Source organism: Protopterus annectens, chromosome 4.part0 (assembly GCF_019279795.1).
Source record: "Protopterus annectens isolate FY-2018-M chromosome 4.part0, PAN1.0, whole genome shotgun sequence".
Classification (NCBI taxonomy): domain Eukaryota; kingdom Metazoa; phylum Chordata; order Ceratodontiformes; family Protopteridae; genus Protopterus; species Protopterus annectens.
Window position 1 is genome coordinate 243263811 of NC_056733.1, and position 8662 is coordinate 243272472.

Sequence of the window (8662 nt, forward strand, 5' to 3'; positions counted from 1 at the left end):
TTTCCAACCCCTGGATTTGTGTTATCTCACACGCCTGTTGATCCACTTGCCTAGTCAACTAAATATAGTTATATAGTTGACTAGACAGATGTCAAGCTTACACTTACACACACTATATATATTCACTATCAGTGATACATATATATATATATATATATATATATATATATATATATATATATATATATATATGTATAAAACTAAACTGCTTTCCTGTTTAGATATTTATAGATATGAAACTACTGGTTAGATTAAAAGTAGGCTGACATGAAAAATTTTACCTTAAAGATTGGAAAAAAACAATGAAAACATAATGCCCATGCTACAAGAAATAACCCTGAAACAAGCAAAACTAGCTTTCTGATTATATATGCTAACTCTGAGACTGCACAGTCCCTGGGGAAAGAGTATATTCTCCAACCCTGGGGACTGCTGAGTCCACACACCTGTCAAACATCTTTGTTGTCAACCAAAGTGTTTACTATCAAAATACAGAATGAATGTTCAATGAACATGGGATGTCAAATTACAGTTGACTGAATCCCGTATTGCTGACTTTCATGTTTGTGAGTGTCTGGTACTGAGAATGCTACATTGCATTTGCTGATAAGTGGTGGATGTTTCGAATAGAGATCATGGTACAGTAAATTTATCCTTTTTCTCACTGTAGTGTGATCTCAGAGTTGGAATATATAATTTGCAGGGGGTGTAGGGGCCATGAAGTTATGTGTTGTGCAGTACATTCATACTGCTGAAAAACAGAACTTAAGTTACTGTTGTAAAAGGTGTAGGGGAAGGAGTATGTTGAATTATGCCGAATTTGAATACTCGGCTTGACATTCAACATACTGCCCTACTTACTCTGCCATCATTGGTGTTGTGAGTCACTGATATGAATGGATTATTTTGCGTTATTTGTGATTTTGATACTAAACCTATATATATATATATGTATATATATATATATATATATATATATATATATATATATATATATATATATATACATATATATATATATATATATATATATATATATACACTTATATAGATGCAGATAAATATATATATAGATGGGTCTACTTCAGATAGTCGAACGACCATAATATCAGCACACATATGGCCAAGATGAAAACATGATTTCTCGTTTCTTCACAACATCGAACCCGAAATGAAAAAAAAACTTTTCCTTTTTTGTTTTTTTGCTGTAACGGGGCTACACTCCCTCCATCCCCCACACCCACTGCTACTTATATATACCAATTCTGAGATCACACTTACATTGAAGTGAATTGGAATTTTTCCCTATGGCGATCTCCATGCAAGTGGTTTGATGTTGTGAAGAAACAATACTTTCGTCTCGGCCATATGCGGTTCGACGTTATGGATGTTCAGCAAGCTGAAGGAACCCATATAGACATATATATATATATATATATATATATATATATATATATATATATAAATATAAAATGATATCATTAATGGTTGTCATGTTAAATGATCAGCACAAAAGACTTTGACAAAAACACATTGACCATTCATAATATTGAAAGCACTGCACAGAGACTGGACCCTGTGCTCACAAATATGAGAGAATGCTGCACCCCCCCCCCCCACCCCACCACCACCAATGCCTTGTCCTCCCTGGTCAGGTCTGACCATAAAGCTGTGTCCTTTGAAATCAAAATCAACTCTGTAATTTCATAAAACAAGTAACAGGAACTATTTCAAAGAAAATTATCTTTTATTAAGTGATGGTCTGTCAAAATTCAGTGCCCCTCCAAACCCAGAGAACCCAAAGAACACAGCAGCCTGAATTGCTCTCAGAAACTCTATCCAATCAAGTCATTGGCTACATAGAGGTTGCTGTACCTACTAGAAGTAAACCAAAGACTAGCACCAGAAATAAACTGCCATGGTGGCATCCCAAATTAAACAGGATATACAAGAAAAGGAAAAAAAGTTATGGCAAAAATCAGGAAGGGTAATTCCAATAAAGATAAAAATTCTTGCCTCAAACTAAATAGGCAAATAAAAGGGCTAATAAGGTCAAGCAAAGAAAACTTTGAGGTTAAGATAGCCATACAGCCTTCTTCATCTATGTCAGAAGCCTCAAGGGCAGCACAAAGCAATGTGCTGAACTGGTGGTTAATGGTACCACATTCACTGAGCCTGGAAATATAGCAAACCTGTTAGTGGAAAAATTTAGTTCCAACTTTAACCCCCACCCACTTCCATCCCCCAAGAATTACCTTAAAAAAAACCCTTCAGCTATAACTAGTGAGCATGTACTGGCTGTGCTCACTAAAGCTGAGAACACTGCTTACAACATTTCAGGATGCCTCCTGAACAGACTAAAATATGACTTGTTACGCAGAGTTTGCACCATGAGAATGGAGGACAGTGACAGTCATTCCTGTTCATAAGGGAGGACCTTCAACAGATGCTGGAAACAACAGACCCATTAGTCTGACTAGTCTTATTTGCAAAGTCATGGAAAGAATTATCATTGAGTTTATCAACAAGGATATAGGAGACCTCCAGACACTGGATCCATCCCACTTTGCCTTTGTCAAAGGAAGGTCATGCTTACTGAATCTGCTGGACTTCTTTGAAAAAGGTCACTAAGGCAATGGATAAGGGGAAAACAGTGCATACTGCCTACCTGGATCTGGCCAAAGCATTTGATACAATACCTCACTCAGGCACTGTCAACAAACTTACAGAACTAGGAATAAACCCCTTTATAAGACCCTGAATAGCTAGCTGACTCACTGATAGGACTCAGGAGGTTAGGATCAGTAAGGTCACCTCCACAAAGAGGTTGGTTATCAGTGGAGTCCCTCAGGGCTCTGCGCTAGGCCCACTCCTGTTTTGCATCTACTTCTTGGATGTCAAAGCCTATGTCAAAGGCCTCTGGCTAACCAAGTTTGCAGATGATTGCAAACTATGAGCAGTCATTGAATTCCCCCCAAGATGACAGCACCCTACAGGAAGGTATAACACACACAAATGCTTGATGCGAAAGACACAGCTTAAAATTGAGTACCAAGAAATGTAATATAGCACCTTTTGGGAAGTCAACAACCCTGGGGAATTACATCATTAATAAAACACCCCTAAAAGCTGATTCAGTAGTAAATGATCTGGGAACTCATTTAGATAGTAACCTAACCTTTAGCCAACATGTATCCAAGGTAGTAAGAAAAATCCTTCTATGTTGCTCAACTTATAAGCAAGAACTTAGCAGCTAGGTCCAGAGAGGGCATCATACCACTGTATTCAGTCCACATCAGACCCATTATAGAGTATAATGCCCCTTTCTGATGTACCTGACCAGATACATGCAGCAACTGGAATGTCCACAAGAGTTTCTTTACAGAAAGAATACAGGGAATTAACAAAATGTCCTATGCTGATCGCCTCAAAGCCCTCTTCCTTTACTCAGTATCATATAGATTTCAGAGAGAGAGGTGATCTTTGCCTGGCATACAAGGCATCCCTGGACAGTGTTTTGACAAACCTTTTTACACAGCTGTGAAAGAAACAACATCAGAACTACTAGAATAAAGGACCTCAATTTTGCTTATGACATAAATAGGACATGTTGGAGACACAGATATATTTCTCAGAGAATTCTCATTCTCTGGAACTGGCTCCTTAGAAGCAGAGTTTCCCCCTATCCCTATTTAAGCACAGCTTGGACCAATGGATGTGTAATCATAAACAGACCCCTGGTCTGGCATCTAAGTTTCTGATGGACATAGGCAGACAGTAAATCACCCCATATATATATGTGTATATATAGATATATATATATATATATATATATATATATATATATATATATATATATATATATATTATACATATATATATATATATATATATATATATATATATATATATATAAAATTTGCAGGTCACATTTGGGTTGCATTGCTAGATAATGGCCCATGTGGTTGTTAGTCTAGTGCACACTAACATGAACCTATGAAAGTACATCAAAAAAGAAATCAAATTTCCTGTTCTGAAGTATTACACATAATAATTCTACCACACATTCAGCTCAAGTTTGTTTGAATAGTGATAGGATTATATGGAAAGGCCTTTTTTAGGATAAGCTGCTGTTATGGTTAGGATTGTGGCTAGCACATATTTAAGTGGGCAGGGGATAGTGAAAATTGAAATGCATATGACAAATGAAACTGTTCCAATGAAGTGTGACAAAAGTACAGCTAAAATAATTAAGTCAACATTATGCCTCTGTGTTACAACTAAGCTGGTGAAGTGTACTGTGCTTCTTATAAGAGCAGTTCAAGCCCTGCTAGAGCCTGGAAGCATTACCTTTGTCTAAAGCCCCCAGGTGTGTAAGCATAACATCAGTAATAACTAAAAAGTGGAGATAATACATGTGCATGGTGATGAGAATGAATACTCCTGGTACCTGTAGAAAGTTAAAAAGTTCTGTGAACACTGCTTACTCCTGTTACTATAACCCGTGGTTTGAAACATGATGTAGTTTTTGAGAGAAGACTCCACAGACACAGTGTTGCAGACTGATACATTTAATAAGAAAGAGATAGAACAGTAGCTTGATACACCATCCAGTATAAGAACTGGGGCCAGAAAACAGTACAGTGACACTCATACAGAGGTTCGGAATCAAAACCAGGAGAAAGGAGTTGGTGTAGAAGCTGGAAAAGGTACAAGAATATGGTTTTGTCTAAACAATAAAAAGATCTGGCCTGCTACCAGAAATAGTGTTGCCACCTTTTCAAATGCCCAAAGTGGGACATTTTTTGTAGAAACGTCAGGTTTTGCAGGGCAAAACATACCCACTGCCAGTACAAAGGACAGAACTTCACTTTTTTGCCAAAATAAAAGCTTATTCTTGTAGCATTTGAGTTGCTTATTCTGTTCCTTATAACATTTAGGTGTTTCAGATACAAAATAACTGTTTTATGCAAGTATTAAAGAAAATATAGGAAATATTTTTGTCCTAAAATCTCAGGACATTTGCCATTCTTTCAATTTTTTTGCAGGACACAGCTGCCCAAAGAGGGACTGTCCCTCACAAAGTGGGACAGGTGGTAACCCTAACCAGAAACCTGCTCCAGCAATAGAACAACAGAAGATCAAACCTGTAGATGTCAGCATAGGAACTGAAGATGAAATGAAAAAAAAAAAAAAAACACTGAAGTAAGAATCAGTACAAGACAGATGACTTACAAAAAGTATTAACACAGAAAGAGAATGGGGGGAGGGGGAACAAAGAAGGAAAGCTGAAGTTACATTTTGTTTTGATATACCCTTTGCAGAGGACCAATAGCAAAGAGAAGGAAAAGAAAGGGAGAGGGTGGTATCTACCCACTAAAGGGAGAACGACCTAAAATAAAAGAGAGCAGTCAAGAGGCTTGCACTGATAGGAGAGTTAATAAAGCAGGACGTGATTTTTTTTTTGTTTGTTTTGAACTACTCTTTGAGGGTGAAGACATAGAGGAAGCTGCAATGCAGTCTTTTTGGGTGAAAAAGCTCTACCTTCTACCTCAAGACAAGCTACAGAAGGAAATAATCCTGAGTTAGTGGACTTACAGTTAATCCACATAAACATCAAAAACCTGGTAGGAAAATCACACTTTAAGCAGAGCAAGTGAGAATATAAGCTAAGGTTGTTGGGGGTGGTAGTAAGATGATTTCCATTACTTTTTACCTCTATTTTGAATGAAAAGATGACCTCTTATACAGAATTATTAAAGATGAGGACATTTTTCATCAAGTTCGAAAGCCAAAACCTTATAGGACACTAGCAATGAGGCTAGCTCATAGCCACGTGCTAGGAAATCATCTGGGGATGGAATAAACTAGGGCAAGATTGCCAGACAGATTTTACTGTCCAGGTAAAATAAAAGAAATAGAACATTTCTGTGTTTCTTGATGAGAGTACCAGAAAATTATACCCCATCCTGGATTTAAGAGTTCATTTATTCCAATGCCTATTTTTCAGGTGCCATTTGAATATATTGCTGTGGACATTGTAGGGCCACTGTTAAAATTTAGTAAAGGGTATGAGTGCATTCTAGCAATAATGGAGCATGGTACAAAATTTTCAGAAGCGATGCTTTTGCCAGAAAAATGGTTCTGCTTTTCTCCAGAGTGGGTTTCCTTAATGAGAACCTTACTGTCCAATCTACTCCTTTCATATCAAGGGCATTGCATCACTTATGTCAATGTTTTAAAGTCAAACAGTTGAAGATGTCAGTCTATCATACACAGATTGGTGGATTAGTAGAATGGTTCAATAAAACGATAAAATGAATGCTAAGGGAAGTTATTATAACTAGTTGTTACTCTACTTACTGGCTGCAATCAGAGATGTGCCACAAGGCCTGCATGACATTGTAAAGGAAACATGAGAAGAAGAGAAGACACCACTTAAAAGTATAATAGAACACTACATTACTTTACATAACAGACAAAAGCTGAGTATGTCCATAGTAAATATGATGCAACAACAGATTATAATAAATTGCCCAAGAGAGAGAGAATTTAAACCAGGAGATCAGCCATTTGTGTTAGTACCTTTCACAGTGAATGCATTTTTGGCTGAGGGCTGGGCCTTTTGAGATCATTGAAAGAATAAATGCAGTAAACTACAAGATTAGAAGACCAGGAAAGAGAAGGAACAGATGTGTCTAATTTATATCTTGAAACCATGGAAAGAAGTAAAAAAAAAACAAACTTGCAACTCTGTCAAAAGTATGAAAGCAGGAAATAAAATAATTTCTCTCAAGAAATAAAGAAGCACTGTTGCACTTTCAGAAATACCTGGGAGAATTAAACTTACAGAACATTAAGAGAGGCAACACCTGGAATGAACGGTAGACTGAGCCCTTACAGAGTACAAGAGTCACACAAAACAGTCAGTAAGAGAAGTTCAAAAGAAGCTCAAGGTAGGCGTAATATAACAGATGAAAGGTAAATCGAACAACCAACAGTACTAGTTAGTAAACCTGATGAAAATATTAGATTAGGAAACTGAATAGCATATCATAGTTTGATAGATACCCCCTGCCGACAACTGATGAACTGTCAAGTGAACCTAGAGAAGACCAGATACTTGATAACACTAGACTTCATGAAGGGATACTGCCAAGTACCTCTCATCCACTCTACCAAGGAAAAAACAACCTTTGCAACCGCTGATGGTTTATTTCAGAACACACTTTTACCATGCACCTATGTGATGCTAACTCAGCATGCATGCCAAACAGCTTTTATCCCAACATTCCATTAGGTAAAGGATGACAACTATATTAGTTGTATTCATTATTCAGGTGTGAAAATAAAAAAAACAATTGTTGCCTTTTTTTATTTCTTTAAATGGGTCTAGCAAATCTCACACGTTAACTTTAATGTTTTTTTACATGTTCAGATTGCAAATAAGGTGTCCTTTATGTATTATGGCAAAAACAACTTTGTGTCTTAGACTCCCGAAGGAAATGCAGTACGTGTATAAAAGGAAAGCTTAAACAGTCAGAACTGGTTGCGGGGATGTTCCCCTTAGTTCAGATGCTTCTGTTTTTGTTGTAAATCTTGAATGGTTGAATAAACATCAGTTGACAAAGCACTTTTCAAAGACTCAGAGACCCGAGGGGAAAAGCCCCAGCAAACATAAGTAAAAATAAAGTGACACTATACAAATATTAAATAACAATCACAATACAAAATAATTGTAAAAAAGAAAAGGTTATTAACTATTTGCATTGCATTGATAGTAAGCAACCCATTTTCAGTGGCGATCCAAGGAGAAATAGCCCCAGAAAACATAAGCAAAGATAAACATACAGGACAAAAACTATTAAAAACAACACTGCAAATACAAAATTAACAAAAGAAAAAAGTATGAACATTAAGGATTGCACTGATAGTAGTGGACTAAAATATACTACATATGAGAGTAAGAACAAAAAGATAATTGTTGTTCAAAAGAAGGGCAATGCATAGACATTGATAGGAAGTGGGGGAAAGATAGTGTGGAGAATGGGAGGGGGCTATAGTAGGGCTATAGTAGTAGAGATGAGGGTTTAGGAGATTAGTTTAAGCAGAAGTTACTAACAAAGAAAGAAAGTTAGGAGATGCAACAGGTTATACAGTGGGAGAGACTAAGACTACATGTGGTCAATGCAACGGCATAATTGTGTTTGTTCCAATTTATTGAGACAGTATACACACACATATATATATATATATATATATATATATATATATATATATATATATATATATATATATATATATATATACATACATATATATATATATATATATATATATATATATATATGTATATAGTGTATATATTGTGTAATAGGTAGGGGCAGTCCATGAAAAAAAGCCATTTTAGTTTTGCTTAGTGCATCCTACATTGCTACTAATTAATAAATCACATTCTAGAGATTAAATCTGTATAATGTGATAGAGTCACATCAGGAATATTCTGCTGAGTCATACAACATTGATCTCTCGTCTAAGAACTTGGAGATGGTCTGTACTGCATGCGTGATGGTGATGATGAAAAAGAATAAGAACAGGTCACATGGTGATCATGGAGCTTCACTGCTGCCATTGTATTCAGAAATGAAAACTGTAAGACTAA